Source organism: Cebus imitator, unplaced genomic scaffold (genome assembly GCF_001604975.1).
Source record: "Cebus imitator isolate Cc_AM_T3 unplaced genomic scaffold, Cebus_imitator-1.0 Scaffold237, whole genome shotgun sequence".
NCBI classification, from domain to species: Eukaryota; Metazoa; Chordata; class Mammalia; order Primates; family Cebidae; genus Cebus; species Cebus imitator.
In genome coordinates this window covers 1,373,840-1,388,722 of record NW_016107552.1, presented here as the reverse complement: position 1 = coordinate 1,388,722, position 14,883 = coordinate 1,373,840, and the positions used below count along the sequence as shown (strand labels likewise).

General features: G+C 35.6%; 1 long non-coding RNA gene across 1 annotated transcript in view; it reads left to right on the top strand.

The window, feature by feature from the left end:
• Nucleotides 1-14,503, top strand: part of LOC108282206 — a 17,364-nt gene extending 2,861 nt beyond the window's left edge. Inside the window, exons 2-3 of the long non-coding RNA XR_001816302.2 lie at nt 12,726-12,810; nt 14,266-14,503. This is a non-coding gene — a long non-coding RNA (uncharacterized LOC108282206). The remainder of the gene's footprint in view (nt 1-12,725; nt 12,811-14,265) is intronic.
• The last annotated feature ends 380 nt before the right edge of the window (nt 14,504-14,883 follow it).

Below are 14,883 nucleotides of genomic sequence, written 5' to 3'. Positions count from 1 at the left end.
GTTGTTCAACACTCACCTATGAGTGAGAACATACGGTGCTTGGCTTTCGGTTCTTGGGTCAGTTTGCTGAGAATGATGGTTTCCAGATTCATCCAAGTCCCTACAAAGGACATGAACTCATCATTTTTTATGGCTGCGTAGTATTCCATGGTGTATATGTACCACATTTTCTTTGTCCAGTCTGTCATTGATGGGCATTTGGGTTGGTTCCAGGTCTTTGCTATAGTACGCAGGGCTGCAATGAACATATGCGTGCATGTGTCTTTATAGTAGAACGATTTATAGTTCTTTGGGTATATACCCGATAGTGGGATTGCTGAGTCAAATGGAATTTCTACTTTTAGATCCTTGAGAAATCGCCACACTGTCTTCCACAATGGTTGAACTAATTTACACTCCCACCAACTGTGTAAGAGTGTTCCTATTTCTTGCAAATCCACATTAATTTTCAGTGAGATTTGGAAATTTCTTTATCAAGTAATTCAAGGAAAGAGTATATTAAACTATATCTTTTTAAATTTTATTTTTGACAAGCAACCATTATATGTATCTATGAGGTACAGTGAGGTGTTTTGATGATGTTTACATTGTGGAATGATTAAATCAAGCTAATTAACACATCTATCACCTCATTTACTTATCATTTTTTGTGGTGAAAGCATTTAAAATCTAGTCTTTTTAGCAATTTTGAAATACATATTGCATTATTGTTTATTATTGTCACCATTCTGTACAATAGATGACTGAAGCTTCTTCCTCTGTCAGCTGAAACTCTGTGCTCTTTGATCACTAACTCCTCCTCCTCTACCCACCCCTTCCCCGGGCCTCCGGTAACCACCATTCTACTCTCTACTTCTATGAGTTCAACTTCTTTAGATTTCACATAGAACTGAGATCATGCAGTATGTATCTTTCTGTGTCTGGCTTATTTCACTTGGCCTAATGTTCTCCAGGTTCATTCATATTGAAGCAAATAACAGGATTTTCCTCATTTTAAAGGCTAAATTATATTCCATTGTGTATATATACCATATTTTCTTTATCCATTCATCTGATGTTGGACATTAAGGTTGCTTCCATATTTTAACTTGTGAATAACATTCCAGTGAACATAGGAGTGGAAATATCTCTTGGGTATAGGAATTTCAATTCCTTTGGATATACGTCCGATATGATCATCCTACTTTTAGTTTCTGAGGAACTCCCACACTGTTTTCCATAATGGCTGTATTAATTTACTTTCCCACCAACAGTGTGCAGGAGTTCACTTTTTTCCACACCTGCATCAAATTATTATCTTTTATCTTTTTGATAATAATGTTCTAACAAATTTGTGATGATATTCCATTGTGGTTTTAATTTGCATTTCCCTGATGATTAGTGATGACCAGAACTTTTAAAATCCTCATTTGTCCATTTGTAGGTGTTTTCTGAGAAGTGTCTATTTAGGTCCTTTGCTAATTTTTTGATTGTGATATTTATTTTCTTGTTAATGAGTTGTTTGTGTTTCTTATATATCTTCTATGTTAGCTTCTTATCTGATGTATGGTTTGCAGATATTTTCTCCAAGTCCTTGGGTTGTCTCTTTGCTCTATCAATTGTTTCCTTTGCTGTGCAGAAACTTTTTAGTTTGATGCAATTCCATTTGTTTGTTTTTGCTTTTGTTGCCTGTGCTTTCGGAATCATATCTAAGAAATCTTTGCCCAGACCAATATTCAGGAGCATTTTTCTTATGTCCCTTCATAGATTCACAGACTCAGGTCTCATGTTTACATCTTTAATTCATCTTGAATTGATTTTTGCATATGGTGTGAGGTAGGGTACAATTTCACTTGTTGATATCCAGTTTTCCCAATACCATTAATTGAAGAAGTGATCTTTTCTCCATTGTGTGTTCTTAGCACTTTTGTCAGAACTCAATAGACCATAATGTGTGGATTCATTTCTGGGCTGTCCTGTTCTGTTGGTTAATGTGTCTGTTTCTATGCCAGTGGTATGCTGTTTTGATCTATAGCTAGGTAATGGATTTTGAAGTCAGGTAGTGCAATGCCTCCAGCTTTGTTATTTTTGCCCAAGATTCTTTTGGTTATTTGAGATCTTTTGTGCTTCTGTACACATTTTAGGATTTTTTTTCTTTGCTGTGAAAAATGACTTTGAAATTTTGATAGGGATTGAATCTCTACATCACTTTGGGTAGTATGGGCATTTTAACAATATTAAATCCCAATCCATGAAAACAAAAACATTTCCATTTCCAATCATTCAATCCATAATGATGTTTCAGTTACTCTACAATGTACTGCATAGATCACAGTGGCTCATAAGATTATAATGAAGCTGAAAAATTCCTATTTCCTAGTGATATCTTGATGGTCCTGACCCTTTGCGGCCCTTGGCTAATGTGTGTATGCGTGTGTATGTGTGTGTGTGTGTGTGTGTGTGTGTCTCCTAGTTTTTAAGAAAAAAGTTTAAAAAAGTAAAACAATTAAAAAATTTAAAAATTGAAAAAAACCTTATAGAATAAGTATATAAAGAAAGAAAATATTTTTGTACAGTTGTATAATGTGTTTGTATTTTACATGATTATCACAAAAGTAAAAAAGTTAAATAAAAAATTTTATGAAGTAAAAATGTTACAGTAACCTAAGGTTAATTTATTATTGAAGAAAAAATGTTTTAACATGAATTTAGTGCAGCCTAAGTGTTCAGTGTTTATAAAGTCTGCAGGAATGTACAGTAATGTCCTAGAGCTTCACATTCACTCAGTATTCCCTCAGTGACTCACTCAGAATAACCTCCAGTTCTGCAAGCTTCATTTTTACTGAGGACCCTATACAGTTGTGCCATTTTTTCACTTTTATGCTGTATTTTTGTACCTTTTCTCTGTTTAGATACACAAATACCATCGTGTTAAAATTGGCTATAGTATTCACTACAGTTATGTACTGGATGGGTTGGTAGCCTACGAGAAGTAGGCTCTATCATACACCCTACGTGTGTAGTGGGCTATTCCAACTGGGTTTGTACAAATACACTCTATGATGTTTGTACAACAACAAAATTGCCTAACCACACAGTTCTTAGAACATATTCCCATCAGTAAGTAACACATGACTTATTTGTGTCATCTACATTTCTCTCATCAATGACTTATGGTTTTCAGTTTACAGATCTTTCACCTTCTTGGTTAAATTTACTCTTACATTTTTTGACGGTGTTCAGTGAGCACCCATGTTTATTTGTTTCAGGCAGGGTCTCTGTTACCCAGGCTGGAGTGCAGTGGTGTGTTCGTGGCTCACTGCAGCCTTGACCTCCTGAGCTCAAGTGATCCTCCCACCTCAACCTCCCAAGTAGCTGGGACTAGAGGAACACACCACCACACCTAGCTAGGTTTTTTTTTTGTATATATTTTTTGTAGACGTGGTTTTGCCATATTGCCCAGGTTGGTCGCAAACTCCTGGGCTCAAGTGATCTACCCACTGGGGCCTCCCAAACTGCTGGTATTACAGGCATGAGCCATCACAGCTGGCTACTAAGTATTTTAAGCATTTTAGTTTTTCTTTTTGAGGCTATTGTGAGTGTGTTAGATTTCTTAATTTCTTTTTCAGATAGTTGACTGTAAGTGTAAAGAAATGGTACTGATTTTTGTGTATTGATTTTGCACCCTGCAACTTTACTGAGTTTGTTTGTCAGCTCTAATAGTTTTTTCACGGAGTCTTTAGAGTTTTCTGCATATAAGATCATGTCATTAGCAAATAGAGACTCCCTTCTGCCTTTCCTGTTTGGTTGCCTCCTATTTCTTTTTCTTGTCTAATTGCTCTGGCCAGAACGTCCAGTGCTACATTGACTAGAAGTATTGAGAGTGGGCATTCTTGTCTTGTTTCTGATCTCTGAGGGAGAGTTTTCAACTTTTCACTATTGTGTATTATGTTATTGGTGGGGTTTTCATTTATGGGCTTTGTTGTGTTACAGTACATTCCTCCTATTCCTAAAAAAGGATGCTGAATTTTGTCAAATGCATTTCTGCATCCATAAAGATGATAATATGGTTTTTATCCTTCTCTTAATATGCCATATCACATTTATTGATTTGCATATGTTGAGCCAAGGATCAATATATTATGAACATTTACTGTGGGATCAGTGTCTGTGTTGAAGGTTTTCTGTTTGTGACATCGCTTGGCCTTCATGACCATTCTCTGAGCCAATGAATACTCTATTTTGCAAATTAACTTTTCAGAGAAGTTAATCATCTTGACGGTCATAGGGCTGGTGCCTACTGGTTCTGAGATTTAAACTTAGATGGGGAAGCCTGTGTTTGTCCACTTTGCTGCTGTGCCAAAAAGGGAGAATAATGTCTTTCTCTTCTCTCCTCCATGTGCTCTTCCAGAAGCTCAATGAAGAATATCTGGGAGAAGTCCCCTGGCTGGCCATTGTCCTAATTTTTGTCCTTGACCAGGGAGGTAGAGACATTGTCTGTCTGTGTCAGGCAGGTAAGAAGCAATGCTTCTTGGATGACTGTAGTGAGGTGCTTGGACTTTAGACATTGCCTTCTGCTTGTTTCTCTCTTCTTGTTGATCATCATGTGCTTTCTTTCTTAATGAGGCGGAAAGAGAGAAGGGCAGGAATTGCTTCTGGATTGAGGGTACAGGAGGGTGGGAACAGTTGGGTCAGGAGTCAGAACGCAGGCGCTTGAGTTGTGGCCCTGTCATCTGTATGACTTTTCTCTTTCTAAGCGCTGGTTTTGATAACTGCAAAAATATGTGCATTCAATGAACATCTCAGTGGCTCTTCCATACCGTTTCTGTTTTGAAGCAGTGGAACCTGCTACTCCAATGAAATCATTATCAGAAAGCCTTACACTTATGTCAGATACAAGAGGAGTGGCTATGGATGGAGAGGGAGTAGGGGTATTGATCCCACTCCCTGGCTCCCCTCTGGTCTTCAAGATACTTTCAGTGAGCACCGGTGTTCCATAAAGTGGAAGACAGTCTGGCGATTCCTCAAGGACCTAGAAATAGGAATACCATTTGACCTAGCAATCCCATTACTAGGTATATACCCAAAGAATTATAAATTGTTCTATTATAAAGACACATGCACACGTATGTTCATTGCAGCACTGTTTACAATAGCAAAGACCTGGAACCAACCCAGATATCCATCATCCATAGACTGGATAAAGAAAATGTGGCACATACACACCATGGAATACTACGCAGCCATAAAAAACGATGAGTTCATGTCCTTCATAGGGACATGGATGAATCTGGAAACTATCATTCTCAGCAAACTGACACAAGAACAGAAAACCAAACACTGTATGTTATCACTCATAGGTGGGTGTTGAACAATGAGAACATGTGGACACAGGGAGGGGAGCATCACACACTGTGGTCAGTGGTGGGGGGGGGTGCTAGGGGAGGGACATCGAGGGTGGGGACAGGGGGAGGGATAATGAGAGGAGAAATACCAGATATAGGTGATGGGGGGATGAAGGCAGCAAACCACCTTGCCATGTATGTACCTATGCAGCAATCCTGCATGATCTGCACATGTACCCCAGAACCTAAAGCACAATAATTTAAAAAAAAAAAAAAGAGGTAATCAAATGATCTCTGAACTGGGCATTTCAGTGCTGAGTGAGTACAGTGGTCTTAGCCATTTATTTTATATCTGCTTTGGGATACGGGTCTACATTTTCCCCCATTTCACAAACCTGCCTGTGCCTCATGTCCTGTGCATGGAATCTCAGGTCCCTATGTAGCCACATTTTCTAGATGCCTCCTTGCTTTCTTGCTGAGTGAGGAAGTGCCACTATCAATAAAGGAGGTGAGAACATTTTGGCAAATCCTAGCACATCAGAGATCGTCTGGGCTAGTGGTTTATATGCTGGTGTCTTGGTAGTTTTCATGGAAGGAAGAAGGGTGGGGGCCCACCATCCCTGCTTTTTCAGAGCACCTGCCCTCTGATTTCCTTCCATATGGAACTGAGCTTTTAAAATTAGTTTTGCTTTTAAAGTTAGTGTTTTATTTTCCTCTATTTCACACAGAAAGTGGTAGAGACTAATAAAGAGGTATGCTGAAGCTGGTTCATTCTGGCTCCCAGAAATGCATCTTTTCCCAACTGTGTAATCAATGAAATCAAGTCGACAGCTTGGAATTGGCCGTGGTGGGAGTATTTATATCATGAAAATTGGCCAACCCTACAAATCAGGGTTTTCTCCTAGGAAATCCAGTTGTTAAACATTTACTGGCCGGGCGAGGTGGCTCATGCGTGTAATCCCAGCACTTTGGGAGGCCGAGACGGGAGTTCGAGACCAGCTGGACCAACATGGAGAAACCCTGTGTCTACTAAAAATACAAAATTACCTGGTCACGGTGGTGCATGCCCTGTAGTTCCAGCTACTCAGGAGACTGAGGCAAAAGAATGGCTTGAACCCGGGAAGGGGAAGTTGCGGTGAGCTGAGATTACACCGTTGCACTCCAGCCTGGGCAACAAGAGCAAAATTCCGTCTCAAAAAAAAAATGTACCAGCACACTACCAGACTAATATTAATATAACAAACACTGTGTACCCACCACCTAGCTTTGATATCTTGAGATTTTGCTATATTTGTTTTAGACCTTTTATTTTAAAGTTAAAATAATACAGACAGTTGGCCCCATCTGTATTACCCTCTACAATCCCATTCATTTGCTTTCTGTTCCAGAAATACAGACCTATCCCAAACTTGGTGTTTATCATGTTTTAAAAATATTTTCACTACATATGTGTCCATAAATAATACATGGTATTGTTTTGCATATTCTTAGATTTATATACATGATATTATACCATATGTATCATTCCACAACTTTTATTTTTAAATACATTTCATGTTTTTCTGAAAGGTTTATACATGTTGATATATGTAATTCTAGTTCATTCATTTTAATTTCTACATGGTGTTCCATTGTATAACTATATTAACCTTAATGTATTCTTTTTTCATTGATGGACATGTAGGCTGTTTCCAATTTTTGTACACATTTTCTGGTACACATATGCAATAGTTTTTAGAATATATACTTACAAGCAGAATTTCTAGGTGAAAGGATATGCATGTATTAATCTCTACTAGATCTTGCCAAATTGCTCCCCAAAATGATTGTACAAATTTACCCTCCCACCAGCAGTAGATGAGAGTTCTTGCCAACAATTGATATTGTCAGATGGTTTAATATTTTCCAAATGATATCTTTGTGGGTTTAACTTGCATTTTACTGGTTACTAAGTAAGACTACATATTTATGTTCCTTGGTCATTTATTTTTCTCTTCTGTGAGTTACCTATTTATTTCTTATGCAACTTTCCCCTAACAGTGTTTTTTATCTTTTTGTAAATCAATTCTAAAAATCTATTCTGGTTACTAATTCTTCGTGACTATATAAAGTAAAACTTTTTTTCTGCCGGTACATTCTTTGTCTTTTAATATTGTATGAGACGTCTTTGGCTGTGTGAAAGTTTTAAAATTTAATCTAGTTGCATTTTATCAATCTTTTATTGTCTGATTTGCGCTTTTGTGTCTGGTTTAACATGGTCCATCCTGAGGCTATATGTTTCTATAATTTATTATAGAAAAGTATATAATTTATTGCACAATTTTAAAGGTTTTAGTTTTGTCTGTTAGGTCTTTAATCAACCTAGATTAACAATTAACTTGTTTTTGTGTAATGTTTGAGGTAGGGATCTAATTTATTTATTTTTCAGATACGCATCCAGTTGTCCCAGCACAATTTACGAAACAGTCCCTCTTTTCATCTCTCACTTTCAATAATGTTTTGTAGTTTTTACTGTAGCTAACTTGGTTCATTAAGTTTATTTCTAGGTATCTGATATTTTTTATGTTATTATAGTTTTATGATTCTCTTAAATTTTATTTTTAATTTGTTTATTGCTGATATATAGAAATAAAATTGATCTTTGTATATTGATCCTGTATCCAGTAACACTGTTAAATTAAACTGGTAATGCTAATAGTTTAAAGCTGTTTTTGGATCTTCTACATATGCAATCATATTACCAGTGAATAAAGACAAGTTTATTTTTTCACTTTCAGTCCTTAAGCCATCAATTACTTATTCCTTCCTACTGTTTTGGCTAGAATACACAGTACGTGCTGAATAGAAGGAGATAATGCTTGGTGATAGTAGGCATTCCTGTTTAGTTTCTCATTTTGTGGGAAAACCTTTCCGTGTTTCACCATTAAGAATAAAATTTGCTCTTTATTTCATTTGTTTTTTACCAAATTAAAGATTATTCTCCACTATTTCTACGTAAAAGCTTTCACCATAAATGTTCATTGAATTTTGTCAAATGATACTCTATATCTACTGAGGTGATTATATAATTGTTCTCTGTCTTGTTGAAGTGGAAAATTGCACTACTTGATTTTCATTATTGTATTTCTAGAATAAACATCAATTAGTCATGATGTATCATAGCTTTTATTTATCACTGATTTGATTTGCAAAATTAAGTTTGGGCTTTTTGCCTGTAAGTTCACGAGAAAGCCTGGTTTGTAATTTTCCTTTCTTGTGCTTTTCTGGTTTCAAGATCAAAGTTATTCTGGCCCCATGAATGATATTGGGAAGTGTTTTAAAAAATACTATCTGTTCCATACTCTAGCTTGGCAAAAAATAAAAATAAAAAAAATACTATCTGTAATAGTTTGTGGAAAATTAGTGTTATTTTTTCCTTAAATATAAAGAAGAGTTGACTGAATTTATCTAGATTTGAGGTTTTCTTATGAGAAATTTTAAATAATATGCTAAACTTTTTGATAGATTTTGGACTGTTCAGGTTTTTAATTTATTCTTTTGTTAGCATTGCAAAAGTGGATTTTTTTTTTTAGGAATTTGTCCATTGCAATTCAAGCTGTCAAATTTATTAGTTTAAACTCTTTACGATATCTTATTATCTTTTAGACATCTATAGAATTTGAAATGATGTCTCTCATTATTTTTTACAGTATTGACAGGTTTCTCTCTCCTTTTTTCTTAATTGCTCTTGCCTAAAATTTGTCAAGTTTATTAACATTAACAAGTTTATAAACTAACTTCTGGCATTATTACTGTTTCGTTTTGAACACTTTTATTTAATTTCTGCTCTCTGTATCTGTATTATTTCCTTTCTTCTACCCTCTTTGCATTTGATTTAGTCTTGTTCTAACTCTTTGAGATAGAAGATTAAATTATTAATTTTTGTCTTTCTTTTTAACAATATAAGATTCCTGTATTCTCTGTTTTGCCTGCATCTCATGTTTTGATATGCCATAGATTCAGTATCATTAATTGAAATAATTTTAATTTTTCTTCTTGATTTTTGATGCAGAGATTGTAGTATATTGTTTAATTTCTAAGCAATTGGGGATTTCTTGGTGATTCATTTGGTATTAATTAGTGTTTCTTTTGGGCTCAGAGAAAATACTCCAAATTTTGATCCAGCATTTAGTCACTTTGGTAAAGTTTACATGTAGATGTAGAAAGAATGTATCATTGTTGGATGTGATGTTCTCTATTTGTCAGTCCATTCAAAGTTAACTGTGTTATTCTGATCTTTGTCATTGCTGGGTTTTAATTTTATTGCTCTATCAGTTATTGAGAAGGATGTGTTAAATTATTTCCACATTATTATGCATATATCTATTTCTCTCAATTTAATATTTACATTATAAAATTTGAAGCTGTGCCACTGACTGCATACTGGTTCAGGATTGTGACTCATTTTCCTCTTGGATTTACTCTTCCATATTTTCAGTTTTACTTTCTGCCTTCAGTATCTACTTTGATATTGAAATGGCTGAACCAGCTTCCTTTTTGGTTAATGTTTACCTAGCACATCTTTTTACATTTCTGTATTTTCAATCTTTCTATATGGTTATATTTAAAATGTCTCTTATAACCAGCATATACTTTTATTTTTAACTGAGTCTGACAATCTTTGCCTTCTATTTGAAATATTTATTTCCTTTACATTTAAATAATTACTATATTAAACTACACAAAACTATAAATGTTTAAAATAAGTTATATAATTTTTATACATTTCATAAAGCTTTAATTTTATAGTTTTATAATTTATATATTAATGTTATATGATTTTAGAGTACAAGTTTTACATAGATTTATTACATTATTCTTAAACATTTTACATGTTTATGTGATATTGTAATTAAAATTGCATTTAAAAAATTTATTTTCTAGTTGTTCAATGATAGTGTGTAAAAATACTATTGATTTTTGCTAAATTCACTCATTATAAGGACAGCAAATAAAAACAGCTATACTTCTCTCTTTCCAGTTTGTATGCCTTTTATTTCTTTTTCTTTTTCCTAACTTATTTCAGTGGCTATGATAGCTAGAACAGCGTTAAATTACAAAGTGGTAAGAGTAGACATTCTTGTCTCAATTCCAATCTTAGAGAGAATGAAAACGATTCCAGCATTAATTTTGTTAGTTGTGGATTTTTTTTTACATGCTCTTTGTAAATTTGACAAGGGTTTTTTCTATCTACAGTTTGTTGGAAGTTTTTTTTTTTTTTTTAATCACAAATGGCCGCTAAATTTCAAAATAATTTTCTCTATCCGTTGAAACAATCATATGAAGTTTTCTCCTTTATTCTCATAAAATCATGAATTGCGTTGTTTAATTTTGGGATGTTAGGTCACTTTGTATTCCTGGGTTAAACCTCACTTGGTTATGATGTATTATCTTCTAATATATTGCTGCACTCAGAACCTTTGCACCTATGTTTGTCATAAATAATGGCATGCAATGTTCTTTTTCTGTATTTTCCTCATCTACTTTTGATATCAGGGTAATACTGGCCTCATGAAATCATGTTCTATTTGTTTATTCTAACCTTTCTACTCTGAAAGGGTTTGTGTAAAACTGGTATTATTTCTTCCTTAAATGTATGATAGAATTAATCAGTTTAGCAGTCTTTTCCTGGAGTTTTCTTTGTGGGAAGGTTTTTAAATTACAAATTCAATTTCTTTTCTACATGTAAGATTATTCAGATTTCTATTTTTTTTCCTAATGCCAAGTTTGGCAATTTGAGTCTTTAGGATGTCTGTAGGATCTGTTGTGATGTCTCCACTTATGTTCTCCATATTAATAACTTGTACCATCTTTCTTTTTTCCATGCAGAGTTTGACTTCAGGTTTACCAGCTTTCTTGATCTTTTCAAATAATGAGCTTTTGGCTTCATTGATTTTCTTTGGTATTCAACTGTTTTGTATTTTTTGACTTTTTTTTTTACTTTTTAAATTGCATTTTATTGATCATTATGCCATTCTTATTTTATATTTAATCTGTCCTCCTTTTTGTAGATAATTATGAGAGCTTAAATAATTGAGTTTGAACTCTCTCTCATATAAACATTTAAATCTATGAATTTCCCTCTAACCACTATTTTACCAACATGCCACATATTGTAATAGGTTGTGCTTGTTTAATAACTTTACTGAGTTACAGCAGACATACAATATACTACTGATTTTTAAGGAGCACAATTTGATAAGTTTTGATATATTTATTTACCTGTGAAATCATCACCACAGTTAAGATAATGAACATAGTCATCATTTCCAAATTTTCCTTGTGCTCCTTCTTAGTTTTTCTCTCCTACTTTTCCACCCCAACTCTCCAACTCTAGGCAATCACAGATTTCCTTTATGTCACTATGGATTATATAAATACAGTCTGTACTATACTCATATAGTACATACTCTTTTTATTTTCTGGCTTCTTTCATATAGAAGAATTATTTTGAGATTCATTCATATGTTTTATGGATCAACAATTCGTTTCTCGCTTTTTTTTGCTGAATAATATTTCATTGTGTGGTTATACCACAATTTTTTTATCCTTTCACATGTTGATGGACATTTGGGTTGTTTTCAGTTTTGAGCTATAACAAATGAAGCTGCTGTGAACATTTATGTACAAGTCCATATAGGTACACGTGCTTTGTCTCTTGGGTAAATACTGTGATGGTTAAGTTGTGTCAGCGTCACTGGGCCACAGGTTGCCTAGATATTTAGCCAGACAGTTTTCTGGGTGTATCTGTGTGGGTGTTTCTGGATGATAACATTTGTGTCGGCAGACTGAGTAAAGTAGATTTCCCTCTCTGTCAGTCCACTTATGTTGCTATAAAGGAGTACCTGAGACTGGGTACTTTATAAAGAAAAGAGGTTTATTTTGGCTTAGGATTCTGCAGTCCGTACAAGAAGCACAGTGCTGGCATCTGCTTCTGGTGAGGGCCTTAGGAATCTTACAGTCATGGCAGAAGGCAAAGGGTCAGCAAGTGGTCACGTGGTGGGATAGGAAGCAAGAGACAGGTGGGGTGCCAGGCTCTTTTAAATAACCAGATCTCATGTGAACTCATTACCATAGGGATGGCACCATGCCATTCACAGGAGATCTGTCCCCATGACCCAGACACCTCCCACCAGGTCCCACCTTCAACACTGGAGATTACATTTCAACCTGAGATTTAGATGGGACAAATATCCTAACCATATCACCCTCCATTATGTGGGTGGACCTCATTCAACCCACTGAAGATGTGAATAGAACAGAAAGGCTGAGTAAGAGGGAACTCCTCTTGCCTGAATGCTTGAGCTGGACCCTTGGTTTTTACTGGTGTTTGGACTCAGACTGAAACCTCTGCTCTCTTAGGACTTGAAGTGGAACCATACATTGGCTCTCCTGAGTCTCCACCTTCTTGACTGCAGATTTGGGACTTCTCAGCCTCCATAAATGTGTGAGTCCTTATAATAAATCACTTTCCTTATAATAAATCTTTATGTGTATAAATATAAATTTAGAAATATTTTGGTCTATTTCTCTGGTGAACCCTGACTAATTCAGCTATCCAGGAGTGTAATAACTGTATCATATGGTAGGTATATGTTTAAATTTCTGGAAGTGGCTCGACTTTTTTCCAAAGTTGTTGTTCCATTCACATTCCCATCAACAGTGTATTAGAGTTCCCCCGCACCATGTCTTTACCAACACTTGGTATGGTCAGTTTCGTTTTTAAAGTTCAGTCATTTTCATAAGTGTACAGTAGCACATTATTGTGATATTAATTTTTATTTCCCTAATGAATAATGATATTGAATATCTTTTCAAGCATCCAATGAAGATATAGTAAATAGCAAATAAGCACATGAAAAGATATATGAATGACCACTCTATTTCTATTCTAATCTAGGATTGGAATGACCACTCATGTGGTCATTCCTAGATATTTGTACTAGTCCTAGATATTTGTACTAGTCAAATTACATGTATATATAACATGTATGTATTGTATGTATATAATATATATTATATATACAGCTCTGAGGTTTGGGGAGTATCCTCAAGTTAGAAAGTCACAAACTGCAATTTCTATCACTTTTAATTACATCTTTTGGGGTCAATTTCATCTCTAGCATCTTTAGATGGATTTTGTTTTATCTAGTGTTTATATTTGTTATCTGTAGGAGGATTCACTCCTCTGTCATTTAAAAAGTCTGCATCCGTTGAGTTCCTAATTTCAAATATTTTATTTTCACTTCCAAAATGTACATTTGATTGTTTTAAAAAATAGCCTCCATTTTTTTTTGGTGAAATTCTTCATCTTCTAATCTATTTTGTTAAAAATCATAGTTATTGAAAGTCCTTGCCTGCTAATTCTAATAACTTTGTCAACTGTGGTTCTTCTTCTAGTGTCTGTTTTTTTTATTTCATAGCATCTCGCATATTCACACGTCTACTACTTTTAAATGTTATGTTGGAAATAATAAATGGTAGAATATTACATTAAGTTATTGTCTGCCAGAGGAAAGCACAATGGCCTTTACTCTGATAGGGTGGAGTGCTGATCACCTCAATCCAACAAGCACTTGTATTTGCAGTTGTGAGGCTGCAGGGTCAGTAAGGTCTAGTGTGCCTCTGATTTGCCCTGTTTCTGGGCACAGCCCTCTAGTGTTTTTAACTGAAAGGCTAGCAGATATGTTTATCCTCAGTTTTGCTAGGCTTACGAAGATTTTGTTCTGCCCTTCAGAGGTTTTCAGTATAGCTCTTTAGTCTGTTGCCTGCACAACTTCAACTTTAACAAATGTCTTAAGGGGGAATCTATCCCTGTGCTGGTGACCCCTCAGTCTCCAACTGCTCACAGCTGTTCTGATTGAATGTCTACATCTCTGCTGATTCCTCACTTCCCCAACAGTTTTCTTCTCCTAGGATCCAGTCCTGAGATCTCAGCTGCCAGCTATTCCTGGATAAGCAAATGCTCTCAGGGGAAAGAGTCCTTGATCCTCTGTGTTCATGGAGGTAACCAACCAAGCTAGTCTGCCTGGGACTGAGCAGATTCTTGGCACACAGGACTTTCTGCTTTAAAACAGAAATAGCGCCAGGCACGGTGGCTCATGCCTCAGTATTTTGGGAGTCCAAGGCGGGCGGATCACATGAGGTCAGGGGTTCGAGACCAGCCTGACCAACATGGTGAAACCCCGTCTCTACTAAAAATACAAAATTAGCTGGATGTGGTTGCGGGTGCCTATAATCCCAGCTACTCAGGAGGCTGAAGCAGCAGACTCGTTTGAACCCGGGAGGCACAGGTTGTGGGTGAGCTGAGATAGTCCCATTGCACTTTAGCCTGGGGGACAAGAGCAAAACTCTGCCTCAAAAAAAAAAAAAAAAAAAAGGCTGAAATAGCCCCAGGCAAACCAGGCGGAGTTGGGCACTCTCACACTAATATTCCCCGTTCACTTCGGTACTTTCCTCTCTGGTTCTCCTGTTTCTACTTTGCTATCCCCATTTTCCTGGACGGTCTTCTTTCTTAAGC